Below are 18503 nucleotides of genomic sequence, written 5' to 3' on the forward strand. Positions count from 1 at the left end.
TGTCATCATCAACAATACTGAATCTTGCTACTTTTCTTTAAAATTCTGTCTTTAATTAGCTTTACACTCATCTCATATTTAGAAGATATTACAAACAAAAACAGAATGAGCACTGAACAGCACTAATCCCAAGTCAAACATTTTGTTGGTACAATCGCATCCATGTAACCTTGTACCTCACCATGCAGAGATAACGAACACTTGCCGTCATGGCGATATTTGTCATTCACCACTATAAAACAAAACTTCTCGTGTCGACTACTATTTTTTTTTTGTCAACATTTTTTTTCGTTACATACTGTAGTTAAATTATTGGACTTGCTTTGGTGCAAACCTAGGTGTTGTTGTTGTTGCCCAGACGCTCCATGCCAAGCTGCCCACGTGGTCGATTACAAAGTTTTTTTTCCTCCTGAGACATTTCTTCCAGTCACAATACGGTCTTGGAAATGGTATGAACTTGACTTGTCTGTCTTCAAGTCTTTCAGGGTACCGAGAATCAATGTTGCACAAACCCAAGCTCATCTTTTCATCATGATTGCAGTGGTGTAGGAAGATGCTCGGCTTTGGGGGTGAGGAGAGTGGGGAGGCAAATCCATGCTGACACTAAACGATTTCACCCGGTCAGTGAGGCTGACATTTACAGACAGCCAGGCAACAGGAAGACAGAAAAGTGGAGTAGGTCAAAGTGCAGTGTCGCTGAATGGAACTCGGGAAAGTTTTGTTTTTGATTACATTATGTACATTTCAAAAATCATGGAAACGTGACATGGGAGAAAATGGGTGGCGACAGAACTTACACCAGTAGGTGGTCAGCATCTCATCAGGTATCCTGTGGCCAGATGCTAAGGGAGGGACCATACAGTGTAGCTGCTTTGTCGTCGATGTGAGTCCAAACTGGCAACTAGCGCAGGTCACCGAGGTCAGTAGAATATACTCGGCAGTGTGCTTATGGAACACAATAACACCTTTCCTCTTTTTCTTTCTAGACGACAACTTATAAACCACCCTTACAATCATAAATGTTCAGAAATGAGTCAAAGTTATTTTTTCTTACGTTCGCTTGTGTTGGATTAGATAAATGCAGTTCAAATAAATATAGTCAACGCCTCAGAGAAGACTAATCTTTGCAAGCAGATGGCTGGTGTTGATAAAAATGATGAAAGCAATGAATACCCCTCTTCACTCCCCTAAAAAAAAAGAAGTGGGAGGCCTAGATGTATGTCCCAGCGACAAATGTCCGTGAAAATCCAGCATCATCTTATATCAAGCCAAGAAACATTTACGCTCGTAAACTTCATCGTCTTGGAGTCGGATTCTGGCAGAAGCATCTCCTGCTCCATGATCTGATCGTCTTATGGCGCCTTCGACACGACCACGGGGGTCATCGGAGGAAAAAATGATTGTCGTTACACCGGCTGAGGTGATTGTCTTCTTTTATCTTGTAGTTCAGCTGAGCGCTTCTGCCCAACACCTGGAAACAATCAGAGTCGCGGTGGGAGCTTGTGGCAAGGGAGATAAGCAGCTCCTCGTCTGATGCTGCGCGCGCAGCCGGCTGTCCGGGTCCTGGTGGATTTGACAGCCTGATGACTTCCGGCCAATATCTGGCTGGCCGCCATCTCCATCCTCATCCGTTCCATTACGACAGCTTTGCGGAAATTCAATCAAAGAGAGCAGAATCCCTACGGGAGGTGTGTCTGCGCATGCGTGCTGGAGGTGGTGATGGAGTAACAGAAGGTTGTCTGTAGATAATATTAATTAATGGGCGCGTGCTTTCGGTTTGTCCATCGTGTACTCATGTGCGAACACTTCAGTTTCAACGAATTATCGGTTGTAGATTCTTCATATTAAAATTCTACAAGAGTGCAAAGTTTGCGAGATGACGATGCATATAAAAAATTAAATTAATAACTATTATCAATTAATTATCCTCATAATTAAATTTCGCAATTAGTGGCCAGGATGAACTGTTGGTATCACCTGGCAGGCTCTTCATACAAATGTGTACCATCCCCACCCTCTACCTCTCCCGTGTGGAGGTGGAAGGGGCGGCGGCTGCAAGGGAGGGAGGCTAGAACTACGGCCACACATGTTATCTTTGCTAAGTTAATGTCAACAAGATGCGAGAAAGAAATAAGATGATTAAAATAGTTTTCCATTCTTTAATATTTGATTATATCAAGTTTTACATTTTCACAGCAGCCTCTACTTTTGACCTATTTTTTTAACATTAGTTATCTCCCAGAGTCTCATTTGGCTGGTCTTCTACCAACTGACCCAGTGTTTTTAACTGATGATAAACGGGGACACATTTTGCTTCCTTCCCATGATACCTCCCCATCCCCCCAAAAAATACAAAAAACAACTCCACCTCAGTATGGCAATGGCGCCCTCTCCGTCCCCCGTTCTCTCCCCCCACCTGCTGTCCTGAGCCTCTCGCTTTTTCCCTTGTTTTAATTTGATTTGAGAGAAGTTGGAGGAAAGAGCTCTCTAGTCAGACAGCAGCGAAATGAAAGAAAAGATGAAGATTAATGTTTGTATCAGGAAGAGAAGCAGAAAACTAAGTGAAATACTTTAATCTGGAAGACCTCTGCGACTCCCAGCAGAAGCACTGCAGTGGTGAACCTTCCCAGAGCACTATGGGGGGTGCAGCTTTGTAAGGACACCGTCCACTCCACCCCATCTCCCCACCCCGGTGAGAATTTCATTTCTTCATCCATCAGTCGACGGTAGGTAGAGGTTAGCTTGATGCTACATGGCCAGGCTTGTGACGAGCGTGGTTAAGTTAATTTTGTGATGAGCCTGCTCCCAACTATCGGCTCATTCTTGTTGTCCGTGTTTTACGCCGCATCAGCAACTGGCATTACAGTATATACAGCTCGTCCGTCTGTAAACAGGCATCACATTCAGAAAAGAAATTGCATGTGTGCTGGAGCGAGATGTGAACCGGGGACTAACGAACTTGGTGACAAACGCTTTAGCGGTGCGTCCCGAGAGTCGCCGTGATGAACTCAGTGTGAATTAACCCCAGACACGAGAAAAGCTTATCAACCGGGAAGGTAATGAACTACAAGCAGACCAGAAGGGTTCTAAGCTGACAGACATAGTTACCTGCGAGAGAAGTAAATTAGGGCAGGAGAACAGAATTAGGGCAGGAGCCCAGCCAATGAAGCTCGTCACAGCTGCAGTGAGGCTGGCTTTGTGCAGCTGTCATCGATGTGCAGCTGCTATTGTGTCACTTTGAGTGAAAGTATTGGCCTCAGTGCAGGATGGTAGAGAAGCAGCCCACGTGAGTCACTCCCATCACTTACTAACCTCATTTTCCTCTATTCCTCTCATTTCTGTCTCCAGTGTGAGGTCAATGTAAAGGGAAAATAATATTGAAAGAAGAAGTCTTATTCACCCTGACCTTGCTGGATAGGGTATACCTGGTAGACGAAGGACACTCTCTCACCACAAAAAGTTTCTACAGATTTTTTTTTTTAAGTTTGATATGACTTCGTTGCTGTTACGATGGCGGAGGTGGTCTCTGTGTAATTTTTGTAATTCGGTGTTTGAAGCGATTGTGTCCTACTTTGCAAAAGAAAAAAAAACCCCAAAAAACAAACAAACCCAGGGCTGACTTTGCTGGTGTGAAGCTGTTTTTTTAACTCAAGGGGAAGGTGTGAGTCTGTGTGATGTATGGGATGTGCTGAGGTAGCCAATCCTACAGAAAATAACTCAACCTAATGTTCCTCTCTGTGGATAAATTTGATTGTCCATTCCTTTTACATTGTCCTTCACACCCTCGCATTTTGCCTCTAGCTTGGACGCGCACCACACACACAAACACACAGACAGACACACACACGCACACACATATATATATATACACAAACACACAGACAGACAGACGCATGCACACACACATACAGCTCGTATGTCACTGATCCTCAGACATGCCTAATTAAGAAATGAGCAGGTGTCGGGTAATCGAACTTGGTGACCTCTGGCTTTGTCACCCGAATCAGATATTTAAGATGGTTGGATCGGCTTCCTGTCTTCGTTTTTTGTTTGTTTGTTTCTTTTAGCCTGGTCGTGGACATCTTTAGACTGTGGTCGGAGTGTACGGTCGACATTCGTGAGAATATTACTCTGTCTTGCCTTCCATTTAGAGGGAAGAAATTAGGGAGGTATTTAAAGCTCGTTAGGGCTGAGCTGACAGTGAGCCGTCCTTCATTCCCTTGACAGACGAGAATGCCAATGACTGTTGACGAGGCCTGAACAGCACGCGCTGTCTTTCTTTCTCTCTCTCTCTTCCCCTACCTTACAATGCACAGGTCAGAACAGGAGGACTTGAAAGAAGGGGAAAAGTGAGGGAGGAATTGGGAGAAATACAGAGAAATGGAGACAGAAAGAAGGTGAAAAGAGAGAAAAGTAGAAATGAACAGAGAATGAGAAAAAGGAAGAAATGGAAAGAAAGAAGAAGGAATGGACAGAGGAGGACCGGAGGAGGAATAGAGAAACAGAGAGGAGAGACAAGAGAAGAGGGAAGAAAGTGAAAAGAGACAGAGAAAGAACCACGATAGTTCACTCCTGACATTAGTAGTAAGTCCACGGAGCGGAACTTTGAGTGTCTGGCCATAGTCAAGAACTGGAGACTTTTTAATTGCGTAGAAAGAAAATCCGGTTTTTGTCAGGTAATTGTTAGGGTATTTAAACCTCCCTCTCACTCTCTTTCTCTTCCACACACTCGATCTCTCACTCATTCTCCGGTCTATTTTTACAAGGAAAGTAACCCTCGTTGAAAAAAGAAAACATTAAAGGTGAAGGGAAACCAAAGTATTCGCGCCGATGACATCTGCAATAATAAAACAGTGAACACTGTTCACAGAGCTCAGAAGGTGCGGACGATGTAATTGCTACGAAAATATAAACATTTTGAGAAAAACATAGGATCACTAGATTACACTTATTTCTGAAGTCATCAAGTACAACTGCCGACCTCAGAGATGCTCGCAGAAAGGATCTGCAGTTCGAACAACAACAACAACAGCCACCACCACCACCACAACAACAACAACCACCACCACCACCAAATGACAGATGAAAGCGATGGATGGCAATGGCAGGGTGGATGTGGAGCACACCCAAGCCAATATTCACTTGTTGGTCCAATCGACCTGTTTGACTGCCGTAAGCGGTTGGCTTAACGACGATGTCCCTGGTGGCGGTCCTTTTGATGTCTAGATTATCAAACAGACAGCCTGGCGCCTCCAATCAGCACACGGGGAACTGGGGTACGAACCTGCGCACAAATTCTCCACAGACGGGGGCGTCGAGAAAGTAGTTCCACAGAATCTGAGCGCGTTTTCCTGTCGTGTTCATACGCGCTGTGAGGAGACGATACTACGAAGTGCAAAGACCGAGACTTCTCGAACCTTTCCTCTGTTTGTGTTTCGGCAAACACTCTGACCGTGGTTGTAAGACATGTAAACATGCAGCACGTGGGTCAAATCACTGGCACAGGTCCCTGGAGCCTTAAAGAGGAGAAACAGAATTAAATGGCCGAGCTCCAGCAAACCAAAGGAATGCCGTTCTCAGAGTGTTTGAACCCTGTCCTAAACTGTCCTTGGTACAGAAATTTGCATTTAGAACGAAAGATTTATCATGTCTTCTTGAAAAGCAGCGGACTGAGCAAGAAAAGACTGAACATAAAATGACCCTTTGAGGGGTGTAAGGCATGTATGAGGGTCATTTGAGTTTTTTTGATACATTGAGTGTTAAAGTGACAAACACATTCCAAACCTCTTTACTTGATAACCAATTATCGACAGAAAGTGGAGGACAAACGCATCCATATGGCACAAATCAGTTTTTTGAACCAGCAAAGAAATCTGCTCGCAAAAAATAGTTGTACATGACATCAGTGACAACTGTAGGGCAAGGACAGAGACAACATGTCCTGCTGACATGTCCTTTGTGTTATATCCACCACCATGTACGAGCCCCAAGTCACGGAAAGAAGGGGTATCTGAAATCTTAAATAAATACAGACTGGAGGTTAAACTGCGTGAAAATATTGTCTTATAAATTTGATATATAAAAGTTAACATTTCTTAATTTCTTCAGATCAGTGTACAGTTTGTATGTATAAAATATAACTAAAAATTAAAATAGTTTCTTGATATAAGGACTGAGGATCATTAAATTATATTAAAATGTTCGCTGATCTGAACTTTTTCTGAGAGGGATCAGTAAACCCACCCTTCCCTCATATGTTTAGAGTGGTCTTTAAAAACATGATATTTTCACCCGACAAATATAACTACGCGTCTGAAAACTCACATTTTATAGATGGTAAACACTGCAGTAAGGGTGCAGGGCGATCAGACAAATAATATTGTTGTCATAAATATGTGAAGCCAATACATTAAGGTTGGTGGAAGCTGGGACCACTGAAGTCGAGATTGTTTACTTTTTGGTCGCAAAACATCGGGCCGACAATAATGTCGATACAGTAATTAACTGGGCGATGGGACCGCCATCTTTATTCCACATTTGTCGCGCGGTGTGAAGCCGGAGTTAGTTCCAGACAATAAGACTGGTTATGTTGGCATCGGCCACTCACAGTCTCCGATGTTTACAGACTCACCATCTCCAAGGGCAGAGAAAACACCAGTCTCTCCATTCTTCATGTCTTCCCTTCTGTCAACAGTCGCACATGCGCACGCACATACACTCGCGCCCCTACAAGGGCAACAACCACTTATCACCGATCATTCAGTTACTGGATAGTCTGCAAGTCCCGAGTGTTTTCCCTCCTTTGTGATGGAAACCTTGTCGACAGGAAGTCAGTCCCTGTGTGGCCAGCAGCGTGGACCGTCTGGCCGCCTGGCGCCAGGGGGCGTCTGTCCTGGGACTGAGCGGATGGCATCATGGACTCTCGTCCCACAGGTCTTTGATGGCGACCTCAGCATCCAGCACACACTGCTGACTTAATGGCCTCGCAACCTTTCTCTTCACATTTCAGCTATAATCAGCCGGGTTCATTTGTTTATCGCGCATAAACACATATTTCCTGTTCACATCCGCACACAGTGGCAGGTCGTTTCGCAGATAATGACAAGTCAGACTGGAGTTGAAACTCTCGGATGCTTATCTGCATCCACGGTTTGCGACAGACATAGCCTATCCTCGTGACCAATGTTTGTAGATTGAAATCTTTATTGTTGTTTGTTGTTTACCAAGTCTTTTAAAAGAGTCTGATTTTTGCTTGATATCTAATGAAAGTGTGTGTGTGGTAAACCTCACAAAGGCAATGAAAGGAAGTTCGAACTGTTGGAATAATCGCTAGCAACTCTATGTCTTGTGTAAAGGGATTATCAAGACCACAATCTTCACGAAAGTTATGAAGGACGATTCCCACAAGAAGGTGCATCATCCCACACTGACAGGGATTAGTTCAGGGTGGCCAGGAGAAGTGAAGACCGACACAAGAAGCAAGCCAGAAGACTAAGTCCTGGATGAGACTGTCATTCAGTTGATCCCCTGAGACTGGGAGGGAACCCTGGAAGATGGCGAAAGCTGGTGATAAGATCGTCTGGGTGACCCTCCCCTCCCGGCCACTGATCTGAAACTAATGGCTAGACCCTGGCCAGCTCTGCTTGAAGCCAACTAGCCGCCATTGTGTGGCTCGTAAAACTGTCATGATTCCAGATACCCTGCCACTGGGGATTTTCTTTCGTATTTTTCATAAAATATCAACTTGCATCCTTTTTAACTTTTTTTGTTTTGTCTTTTTTTTTTGGATAAAGGACTGATGAACCGCTAAGATAATATATATATCGTTGCACTGAATACTTGCACGCGCTATGCCTGCAGTTCCTCCTGTTTCAAGGATTGATGCCCTCGACATTCCACCTACATCCGTGTTAAATATTCAGTTTAGGAATAATCGAAAGTAATGCTTATCTCTTATCATGAATTTCATAGCTGAAAGACAGGCAATGAGATTGAAAATAATTTGTTCAGTTGAATGAAATAAAATTATGAGTGGCTCCAACAGGAGAATGATTTCTCTCGTGGGACAAACGCACTTTGGCAGCTATAGTAAACACATTAAGTGGAGATGACAATGAAGATTGACTGCCAGTTTCAAGACAGAAACAGGAACGGAGCGGGAAAGGGTGACAAAATGGACATAAAATGGCACAGGATAGAAAATGAAAAAAAAAGTTAAGAAATGAGAGAAAGAAGAAAGATTAGCAAACGCCAGAAAGAAACAAAACAAAAAGATGAAATGAAAGGACAATTTGTAAGAAACCCAAGAGAAACGAGAGCCTGGTGAAAACTAAAAAGTCACCAGCCTCTTTTTTTTGTGCTAGAAGCAGGGACATTTGGAGAACGTGAGCAGTGCGTGAAAGGGGTTCATCTGCCTTTCCTGTATCGACCTGAGCTTTCAAGGAAGACGTGCGAGTGGCATCAGGTTCAGCGCGAGACGTCCAGCAACTGGACCACCTCCACGGGCGTCAGCACGAGGCTTGCTTGCGCTCGGTTTGTCGTTCTGTTGCGAGTGTAACTCGTAATGTAGCACTTCTATGGTGTGGTGGTGGTGGTGCTAATGTAGTTTCACGAGTTTTGGGGAGACTTCACTTTGTCCCAGCTAGTTTGATTACCTGTACTGACCGTTTGGCGAGAAGTGGGTAAAGTTGGTCATGGATCATGTCAAAGTGTTTCTACCACTAAAGCTAGGAAGAAGATAAAGAATGAAGATTGATTGATTATTGGTTGATTGGTTTAAAACATTTTTCACTTAACAAAGTCAAGAAAAAGCAAGAATCAACACGAGAAGAGACAGCGAGCAGAACAATGGAGAAACGGACAGGACTCCATCTTGAGGCTCTGATGGTGAAGACTCAGGTGGCTCGCAGAACTTTTGTCAGTTCCTCTGACAATTTCGCTTTGAGAAGCATGCTGAAAATGTTTTTTTCGACAATTACATTATCTGTAAACCAGGTCGAGGACTGTGAAGAAAAAACTCAATAAATAAGATGTCTGTATGAAGACACCACATACAAGTAGAAACCTGCACAAAAGTTCAAAATGCTCGCGTAGGTGTTGGCGAGAGTTTGAAAGTAATATCGTTTGTGGCAGATTATTTTTTCTGATTTAAATGCTGGTCGTTTTCTCAGAGAGTTAGAAGGCATCCGACAGGGAAGAATTAAGATAAAGAACTGACTGCCTTCCATTGAATATGAAAGTTTATTTCCCTCTCTCCGGCTCATGAATATTATAGGGCTCCATAGACTGCTAACCGACCTTTTTGACCGAGAAGTTTTTTTTAACGGAAGATAGCGAAAAAAGCAGAAAAGCGAAAAAACAAACAATAGAGATGATTAGGAGGAAGTCAGTGGATTACATGGAGGCAAGGGATGAAGAGTTTGTTTGAAGCTGCATGACACTAAAAGTCCCTTTGATGTTGTCTTTGTGTTCGCCGACGGTCTTGACAGTCCTCCCTCCACATCCTCCAATGCTAGAACTGTCTTTTCTTCACCAGGAGGAGCAAACTGTGAGCCTGGAGAATGGCAGTGATGATAATGAATAACGAAGCATACAAAGCGACATGGATTAGCTCGGGAAAAAAGTCGCCAACAGGTGGAGCCAGTGGTGGTGTGGCAGACTTCATTTAACAAACATCAGCTCCATATATATATATTTTTTTTTGGTGGGAGGGTATTTCTAGTATTATTAATAATGATACGAGTTTCATTGTTGGACAAGAGTTGTTTTTTAAGTTTCTTTCCAACTGATAACCGTCTTTAGTCCTGACTGATGCTTCAGTACTGAAGTCAGGAATTGTATGGCTGCTCAGAACGAAGTGTCCATCCCTTAGTCAGACAGGTGTATGGCGGTGGTGATGATTATGATGATGTTGTACACATTGGTATTCAGCGCACACACTCACACACTCATGCATATTATCGCATAGCATAAATTCAGCAGCAGACGATCAGGCAGGTGACTGCTTGCTGATGATGGCGCATCACTTTGTCTGCCTCCCACGTGAGACACGGCCGCTGGCATACTGATGAATGTCACTGGGTGCTCACTGACGATGAGTTTGTGATGAGAGTCATTAGGTGCGACTGACGACAGCATGCTAATAAGTGTCATTACCAGGCTCGTCTCATGCCCCTTCGAGAAGAGCCATTCGTGAGGGCAGCACGTCCTCTGGCGGCCCGTTGTTAGGTCTGTGAATATGCCTGCTTGCTTCTTTGTGTGTTAGTCTGCTTGCCTGCTTGCTTCTTTGTCTGTAAGTGTGCTTGCCTGCCTGCTTCTCTGTCTGTTTGTAAGTCTGCTTGCCTGCGGATCTCTCCATCGTCTCTCTTCCTTCATATTTGCAAAAACAAATACAATAAAATCTGGATTTTTTTAGCACATTTCGTCGCTCAATGAACTCAACAAAAACAAAGCAAGCACAAATAAACAAAGACACTCAGTTCCCACAGCGTGCACACCGACACGAGACAAAAGCATATCAAACAAATGTAAAAAGACACCAACAGACATCAATGCATGGAAGGAAACATGCACACCAAGCAGTTTGCCAAATATTTGTCCATCTTCCTCTCGCCTGCCCCTGTATGTATGTCTCCCATCATGTCTGGGGTTATCCGACTCTCTTATATGTACACATGCATCCTGGAGCATGTTCCTTCCTCTCGCTCTTTCTCCCAAACTCATTTTCTGGCCTTTGTTGCTGACACGGTGTTAAACAAGAAGAGCAGCCATCCCAAACGAATGCGTGCTTTTGCATAATTTCTTGTTACAGAGAGAGGAGGAGGCGGAGGAAGCTGCTGATGTGCAGGATGATGGTGTACCTGGAGTGTTTGTCATCGGTATGAGGCGTGATGTATGAATCATCCTTATGCTTCCCAGAGCGCAGACTCCGCCATGTACCCGGGATGGCCCCAGGGAGCAGACTTGACAGGGGAGCTAATGAAAGTGCTGCACGTGCCAGGCAGCGATTAGCTTCCCCTGACTTCGTTTTCACACATTACCGACACTTGCTGTCTGTGTGTGTGTGTCCGCGTACGCAATGAGTGGAACCTGTCAGTCCGTTCGTGTGTGTGTGGAATATTCCATGTGGCGAGAAATAGCCTTATTCATGCCTTGTTCCTCGTCGGCGCCTCTATTAACCGCTGACCTGCAGGCGGTGTGACCCCGGTGCTCACTTCATCAGTCGCGCCACCCTCGTGGCAATAAACTTTTCAATTTCTTACTTTTCGGCCCTTGCTTCATCTTACACCCATGGGACACCTGCCACTCAGTCGGCAACAAGCATGAAAACGGCATTGGAATGCCAGCTGACCTCAAGACAAAGGTCAGGGAGGGGCTGAGGGAGGACTTGAGGAATAACCGTGGGACTGAGGGAATAAGTTGGATTGTCTGTCCACGCCAGATGTTTCATTCACACACACACCCTACAGACATACAGACCTACACACAGACCTACACACAGACCTACACACAGACCTACACACGTGTGTCATACAATAGTCTGGAAGACATTTTATTTCCACTATGTACTGAGGTCCGCTCGTTGTAGCCTCCCCGCCATCTCACTGTTGTTTGCTAAAATGCGAAGCACGGATTTCAAGAAGTTGTCCCTGTCGCATCCAGTGAATGTCTCAGCCTCCTCGCCTGAGGCAGTCCACCAGAGACTGCTCCAGCGATGCCAGTAGAGGGCGCTGACGGAGGCGAGCCTCGGTGACCCAGGCGGTTAAAGATGGCTTCCGTCAGGAGCGCTGGTTGAAGTGACCCTGACTGTGCTTTCCTCTGATTACAGACAAACAGCTGTAGCTTTGTCAGATAGTGTTGGTGATGTTGCTGCTGATGATGGCGTTGTCTCTTTTCATTATTTATCATGCGATGAAGGTCTCTCATAATCTTCGTTTTCATTATTCTCATAACTTAAATTATCTTGATACCTTTTCCGCTTCATCTCATAGTCCTCGTCTTCTCTTTTAACCTCTATAATTTTTGTCTTATTGACTTTATCCTTCTTCCTCCTCTCATAATCCTCATCCATCTTCCTCATTTCCCTCCCTCTCAATATTTTTATTCGTTCCTTCCTCTTCTTCCTCTCATAATCTTCATCCATCTTCCTCTCACAATCCCCATCGTCCTCTTATAATCTTGATCCATTGTCCTCCTCTTCCTCCTCTCGTAATCCTCATCCTTCTCCCACGATTTTTATTTTATTCCTCCTTTCTTCTAGCTCTTTTTCCCCAACACTTTTCTTCTTCCTCTTGTCCCTGTCAAAACTACTCCTCACTCCTCGTCTCGTTCCCTTTCCTCCTCCCTTTCGTGGAGTGTTTTGGTTCCCAAGCAGGAGTGGTGTCTGCAGACAGAGATGCCCAGATGACTGGAGGTGGACAAGAGAATCTACAGAAACCATCGCGGGAGGGACGGCACGAGCGGGGAAGGAATCCTTTGTACATCACTACGCACTCCACCTGCGATCACAATCAGCAAACCGCCAACTGTTGCCGCAGGACCGCACTTAGCGGAGGAAAAGATATTTCCATGTTTTCCCACTTTTTCAGAATCGCTCAGCCGCTTTTGTGATTCCGCAGCTGTCGGAGACAGCAGGTGACAGTTCCGCGGCCTGGGCCAGCGGCTGGAGCAGCAGACAGCCCAGGGAGAGAGAGAAAGAGGAAGAGATGCTGGCTGCTGCTTGGAGGAAGCTGGTGGTTGAGGACGGGGGATCGATACCCAGACGTACGAGCTTTCAAACGAATGAAACCACCGGCACCGCGCCTCGCTCCAGCAGCCACCCGAGCCTCGCCGCACGGAGCGTGTGACGTGTACAACAAGCGGATGACAGCTCGCGGCGGAGGATGTCGTCTGCGTTCTCCTCTCCTCGTGCGATGTGTCTTCCGTGTGTCGCATGCCGAGACTCGTGCCGCACGCGACTTCACACGACTTGAGCGGCGCGCGCTACTTGTGGGATCCACCCGGCAGGTAAAACTTTCTTCCTTTGTTGTTGTCATAGTCTTCGTGTCCAGGTGTTTCGCTTTGATGCACGTGATGAAGGTAGATGTCAGGAGGAGGCATGACATGATAGGTAACATGTCTGGCTGGTAGTGGGACACGAAGCTAGTGACCGCAGCTCACTGGGAACACAAGAAAGTCATCACCGGAACTGTTATCAATTATCGCCAGTGCGGGTGTCTTTCTAGTTTTCAAGTTTGTTTCACTGCCCTCACCTGGACTTGTGCAGTTGATGGTGGATCATACATTCAGGAAAGGAGTAAGTTGATGTTTACTTTACCTAATTTGCCGATGAGCGACAGGAGATGAGTGTAAACAATTAGACTAATTAACTTGTAGACAGGAAATATTTTGACTCGATTCAGGATGTTTCAAAGTTTTCCTCGGTGACAATGACACACACACGAGTTCAGTTCATGCAGACCTTTGACCTGTGTGTGTGTGTGTTACCCGTATGTTTGATGAGCTGTGGATACCCGATGAGATGAAGGTGAAAACCTTGTTTCTCGGGTAACACGTGTTGGACATGAACAGGTGAGGAGAAAAGGTAGTTTAACCTCTACACGGAGATCAACACTTTGCAACGGAATGTCAACAAAGAGGATCCTCCCCCCAAAAAAAACACAACAACAACAAAAAAAACAGCTCTGAATGTCTGTTTATGGCCAATCATGAGTACCGCTATCTCCACACATCAAAGTGCGCGCCACACCCCAGTTATGTGCAGTTTTATGGGTGGAAATAAGAACACCCATGGGCCCGACTTATTAGGGGGAAAGTGTTTTGTGTTTCTCATGGGAGGCAGTAAACCGGCTTTAACACAATATAGTCCGCCTGCTGACTGCTTCCACTCATTCAGCTGTAAAGGTTTTGATACATGTTTACAGGTTTATTAGAATAAGTCCAGGAAAGTGTCAGCTAACGGCAAATATAAAACCGTGTCAACACCGGGCACCGTGACGAATGTTACCGTTAGCACTTTATGTCACAATATCTCACTATATATCAATAATTATCCCTATCACTTCATATTATATTCAAATATATCACTTTTGCATTTGCCGAACGTTATATCACTTATTGGCAGACCACGTGGTTAGTACGTGGCTCCTACGTGATTCTCTCGTCAAGCTGACGGCTATGTTGCACGCTCTGGTGTAGCAATATGAATTGTTGAAGCGAGGCATGTGAAGAGAATGTACTGAACCTAACAAGAAATAAAATACACTTAAATTTAACAGTTATAGACAAATGAAACTTTTAGGTTCAAATTATTATGCTTGCAAGTTAGTAATCGTTACTTTTGTATTCGCGAACGTTACAGGTCAAAACTCACGTGAAAAAGCTAAACACATACCTCCCCGACGGCAGACCACGTGGTTAGTACGTGGCTCCTACGTGATTCTCTCGTCAAGCTGACTGTTATGTTGCACGCTCTGGCACATCACAGCTTCGTTCTGTTGCCGAGGCTTAGTGGGGCTCTGTAGCACCCAACATTTTTAATAACCCTCCCTCCCTCCCTCATCCCCATCAACCCTTCCTTTCCGACTCATCGAACCGTGCGACTGATTTTACGTGTGAACGGCGCGCGGTGTGCTGCTGACTCGGCATGTTATCGATATGTGAACATCGCTGCTCCTCTGTCTCTGTCTCTGTCTCTGTCCCTCGTATGTCGATCAGCCAAAGATTTTCTTGCATGCGTCACGAGTTGTCTCTACTCTAGTGATTTTTGCAATCTTTGAAATGAGTTTGTTCCCACCCACTCCTCCCATGGGAGGAACATGACACACGTTCACAGCTGAGCTGTGCATTGGCTTTAGTGGAAAATAGCGAGAGATAGGAAACGAAGGAGGAAGTGTTGGAAATGATATTTACGATGTACTATCCAATCATCAATCATCATCAATCATCAAAATCTTCGTTCTCATTTGGTCTTTAAACTCACACAACGGTGAATAAACACAGTCCGCAACGCCATTACTGAAACATTTTCTTTTCTTTTTTTAATCCTTCCTATGACTTGTTTTGAGATGTAGTGAGAGAAAGTTAAAGTTTAACACTTCAGACTTCCGTGACAGGAGAAAATAAAGAAATCTTATGAACAGGTGAGAAATTGAAAATCAGATTATTTGTGGATTGAGGTCTTGTAATGATTGTAATTCTCATCTCAGATATAATTTCCGTACTCAGTAACATCACCAATAAGTGAAAGTATGAAATGTATTTGAATTGTAACCTCGCTGGAAGTCGAAGAACTTTGAAAGTCGTTGGGAAGACATAAGTCGATCGTTGACCTTTGACTGGACTAGTCTTCCATAAGATGTGATCAGCCAAAGTAGGCTCCACTCAAAAGCCTGCGTAAACAAGTGGAAGAGAAAATGGAATTTTCCCGGCCAATCAATATAGATTAGTACTTTCTTCTTTCTCCCAACGGATCTTATCCTTTCTGTCTGATAAGAGTTGGAGAACTGGGGGTCCCCCTGAAAAGAACATTCTTACCAGCAATGACTTTATCGTGGCTTTTATTTCTCTCAGAATGAAAATGAATATTTTAATCTTGAAATAAATCACACATTATCGGATGCGCCAGACCAGCTTTAAAGAAAAATAGTGGCCAAGAAACAAAGATTCTGGAACTTTACCTACATCCCCTCTACACAAGAGACTCAGGGTCCTACAACCTCTCAGAGCATCGCGGAGAACTTTAGAAATAAAACAGGAGGACACACGATCTGTCCTACAGTTGGGTCCAACGTGTCTGGACACTAACTGAATTTTGCTGAATAGGAAATGTGCTTGTACAGGCTCTGAATTTATTTTTTTTTAAGTTTCCTGAAAACGTCTCCTCAGCAATTTGTTCCAACATCTCCAGCCTCTCTCCAGCTGTAGAGTTGGCTTTCTTTTTTTCTGCACAGCTTGTCGCAATGAACTGTTACTGTTCCACAGACATTTGTCTAGATGTTTGTTTCCATGCTAAATGCTTTTTTGTGTGATCTCCTTCGTGATGGAGTTCAGGCTGTGAAGCCAGTGTCTGTATACATGCCGATCGCTCAGTCATCGGTCATTCTAACCGCCCTGGTTGTCCATCGATTCCAGCAGCTGCGTGTTGGCGAGGTCCGTGAGTCGTGCGTTTCCCCGACCCGTTAATTGCCGGCAATAATTTGTACCCGCCATTTCCTCCACTCACCAGCAGCAGCAGCAAGAACAAACGGAGGTGCTGCTCCACGCATGGCTGACCCCTCCGTCAAATAATTGCCCTCACTTCAGGTACGACAGCCAATCAGCTCCCTCAGGACAATCGCGTCAGTCAGACCCGGATGTCACGTGAGCATTCTGACCTCTCGCCAATCCGGGTGAACTCAGGGTCAGCAGCTGTTTGCACGCGATGAACATTTGTGATGTCGGTGTCAGTGTCATGCACTGAAAATACAAAGGGTTGAAGGGTACAAACTGAGGAGGATATAGGGAGGGAGAGGTGGTTGTCTGCCAGTTTCGCCAAAGTCCAGAAGACAGGTGGACCAGATTAGTTGCAGTGCGCATGCGCTCGACTGGGGTATCCTCACCTTTTCCGGTTTTTCTTTTGAGTCTTCATCGTCACCACTGATGTGACCCTTGTTGCAGCGATCTGTCAATCTTACTATGAGCTCTTTATGATGCCATCTGCCATCTCTCTCCACAAACTGCTAGCACTCTTGTGTGTGTGCATGCTTGCTATCAAGGTTTTATTACTGTAATTGTTTTTTAACTGCCTGGATACCTCCTTCACAAACTTCAGAAAGTAGAGAACTCTGCTGCTTTAAAGGCCTGGAGGCCGACTAGAGGGTCTACCGACGGAGCTGAGGGACATCCCACAAGAATATAGGGGATAGGGGAGACAACTGCTGGTCTCCCCCAGCCCCACTCCACCCCTCACACTGAGCACTGAGTGAATGACGACACTGGGGTGTGGGAGGGAGGACGTGGCATGTCTTGTGTAAATGGGTTTGACAGGAACTGCCCACAGGCACCACTGTCCCTTCTCAGTATTCATGAAACCCTAACTGCTTCCTGTCTTCCTGTCTTCCTGTCTTCCACTTTAACAAGAAATCTCGAAGGATGTGAAAGGCAGGGCAATGACCATCTAAACGTCAGCTACAATTAGGAGGAGGATTTTGACAAGACTGTTGTGCCATTTTTTTCAAATTATTTGCTTTTTACAGTTGTATGAAAGGAGAATTTAAAGTCAATTCTGTCGAACGTAAAGAAAATAGAAAATATAGGGGGAGGGGGTCAAGTCCCCATTACGCCTGATTTTCTTAAATTCTGCTTTTTCTGTCCTTCCTTCCCTCTGGCCGACGTCCTGCGTAACAAAAACATCCACAAGTGCTACCTGACCTCTGGATGTTGACCTCTTTCTGTCATGATTGCTTGTAGGTGTGTATCTCGCGAACGAAATGGAGGTATTCCCCAAATTAGGGAGATAGGTATCTTGGACAGAGTTTACTTAGTCATTAGAACAAAATGCCTCCCGACCATCAACTTAAACTGCACACAGCCCTCCAGGAAAGACAAGGGATCTGGGTGTCAGTGGGTGGGTGACCTCAGGACCTCATCAAGTCCCGGGGACAAAGTATTTGAAACCACAGAGTCGCTAGCGCAATATGCAAATGTGACTGTAGTAACTTCCACCACTGACACCTTCGTTGACCTGACACTGGGTTAAGGACGACTGCCAAGACAATTCCCTTGACCTGACATTGCAGGAAGCAGAAGGACCAAGACATTGTTGACTGACTGTCCATTATCGTGTTATGACCTACTCAAGGCCCCGACCAGACTCAACAAACTTGAACCGTTGACTCTGCTGCTGATTGCTTATTGCCACAGGAAGTCCCTTGAACCTCAGATCGTTCTCGAGCGCCACAGGAAGTGGTTGTAACAGACCGAAGTCGATAGGAAAAAAGCTTCTTGTCAGACAAGGTCAACTGGACTTCTGATGCAGAAAGCAAGAATGTAAGAAGACTTTATCTGTTCTGGAGTATCGAACAACTTTCTTCTGTTAACATTGGAGGAACTAATCCTCCGTCAATTATGCCCTATAGACCAAAAAACCCTGAACTGGTCCGTTAGGAGAGACGAAAAAGAACCGGTCAGACAAATGAAGAGAATTGCCAACCGACAAGAGAAAAGTTACACGAAGAACTTAACATCACGAGAGAGAGAGAGAAGGTGAGAGATAGAAGGAGAGAGAGCGGATTGTTAAATAGAAAAATCTCGGATAATAAAAGGGTGATAACCGCTCAGTCACTCCTCCCTCGCACAACTTGAGTGGACACAGAGGTCGGAACCCGACTGATGACAGTCCTTAACAGCTCAGTCTGTCTGCACACACCTGCTACGTGTGTCGGTACCCGAGATGATTTTTACAGTTTGTAATAATTTGTACCTTGCGTGTGTGCACAGCTTAATTGGCTGTGAAAATAATGTTC

General features: G+C 45.0%; 1 protein-coding gene across 5 annotated transcripts in view; it reads left to right on the forward strand.

Moving 5' to 3' along the window:
- Positions 1-3082: 3082 nt before the first annotated feature.
- Positions 3083-18503, forward strand: part of LOC112560270 (serine/threonine-protein phosphatase with EF-hands 2-like) — a 42472-nt gene continuing 27051 nt past the window's right edge. Inside the window, exons 1-2 of one of the 5 annotated variants that reach the window (XM_025232002.1) lie at positions 3084-3286; positions 12374-13005. The gene's annotated coding sequence lies outside the window, so the exon portion shown is untranslated. Of the gene's footprint in view, positions 3287-9720; positions 10228-12373; positions 13006-13226; positions 13295-18503 lie in introns of those variants that run through there. The other 4 variants (XM_025232005.1, XM_025232003.1, XM_025232006.1 and 1 more) reach the window with 4 other exon arrangements.

The sequence above is a fragment of the Pomacea canaliculata genome, linkage group LG3 (genome assembly GCF_003073045.1).
Source record: "Pomacea canaliculata isolate SZHN2017 linkage group LG3, ASM307304v1, whole genome shotgun sequence".
In the NCBI taxonomy this organism is placed as follows: Eukaryota; Metazoa; Mollusca; class Gastropoda; order Architaenioglossa; family Ampullariidae; genus Pomacea; species Pomacea canaliculata.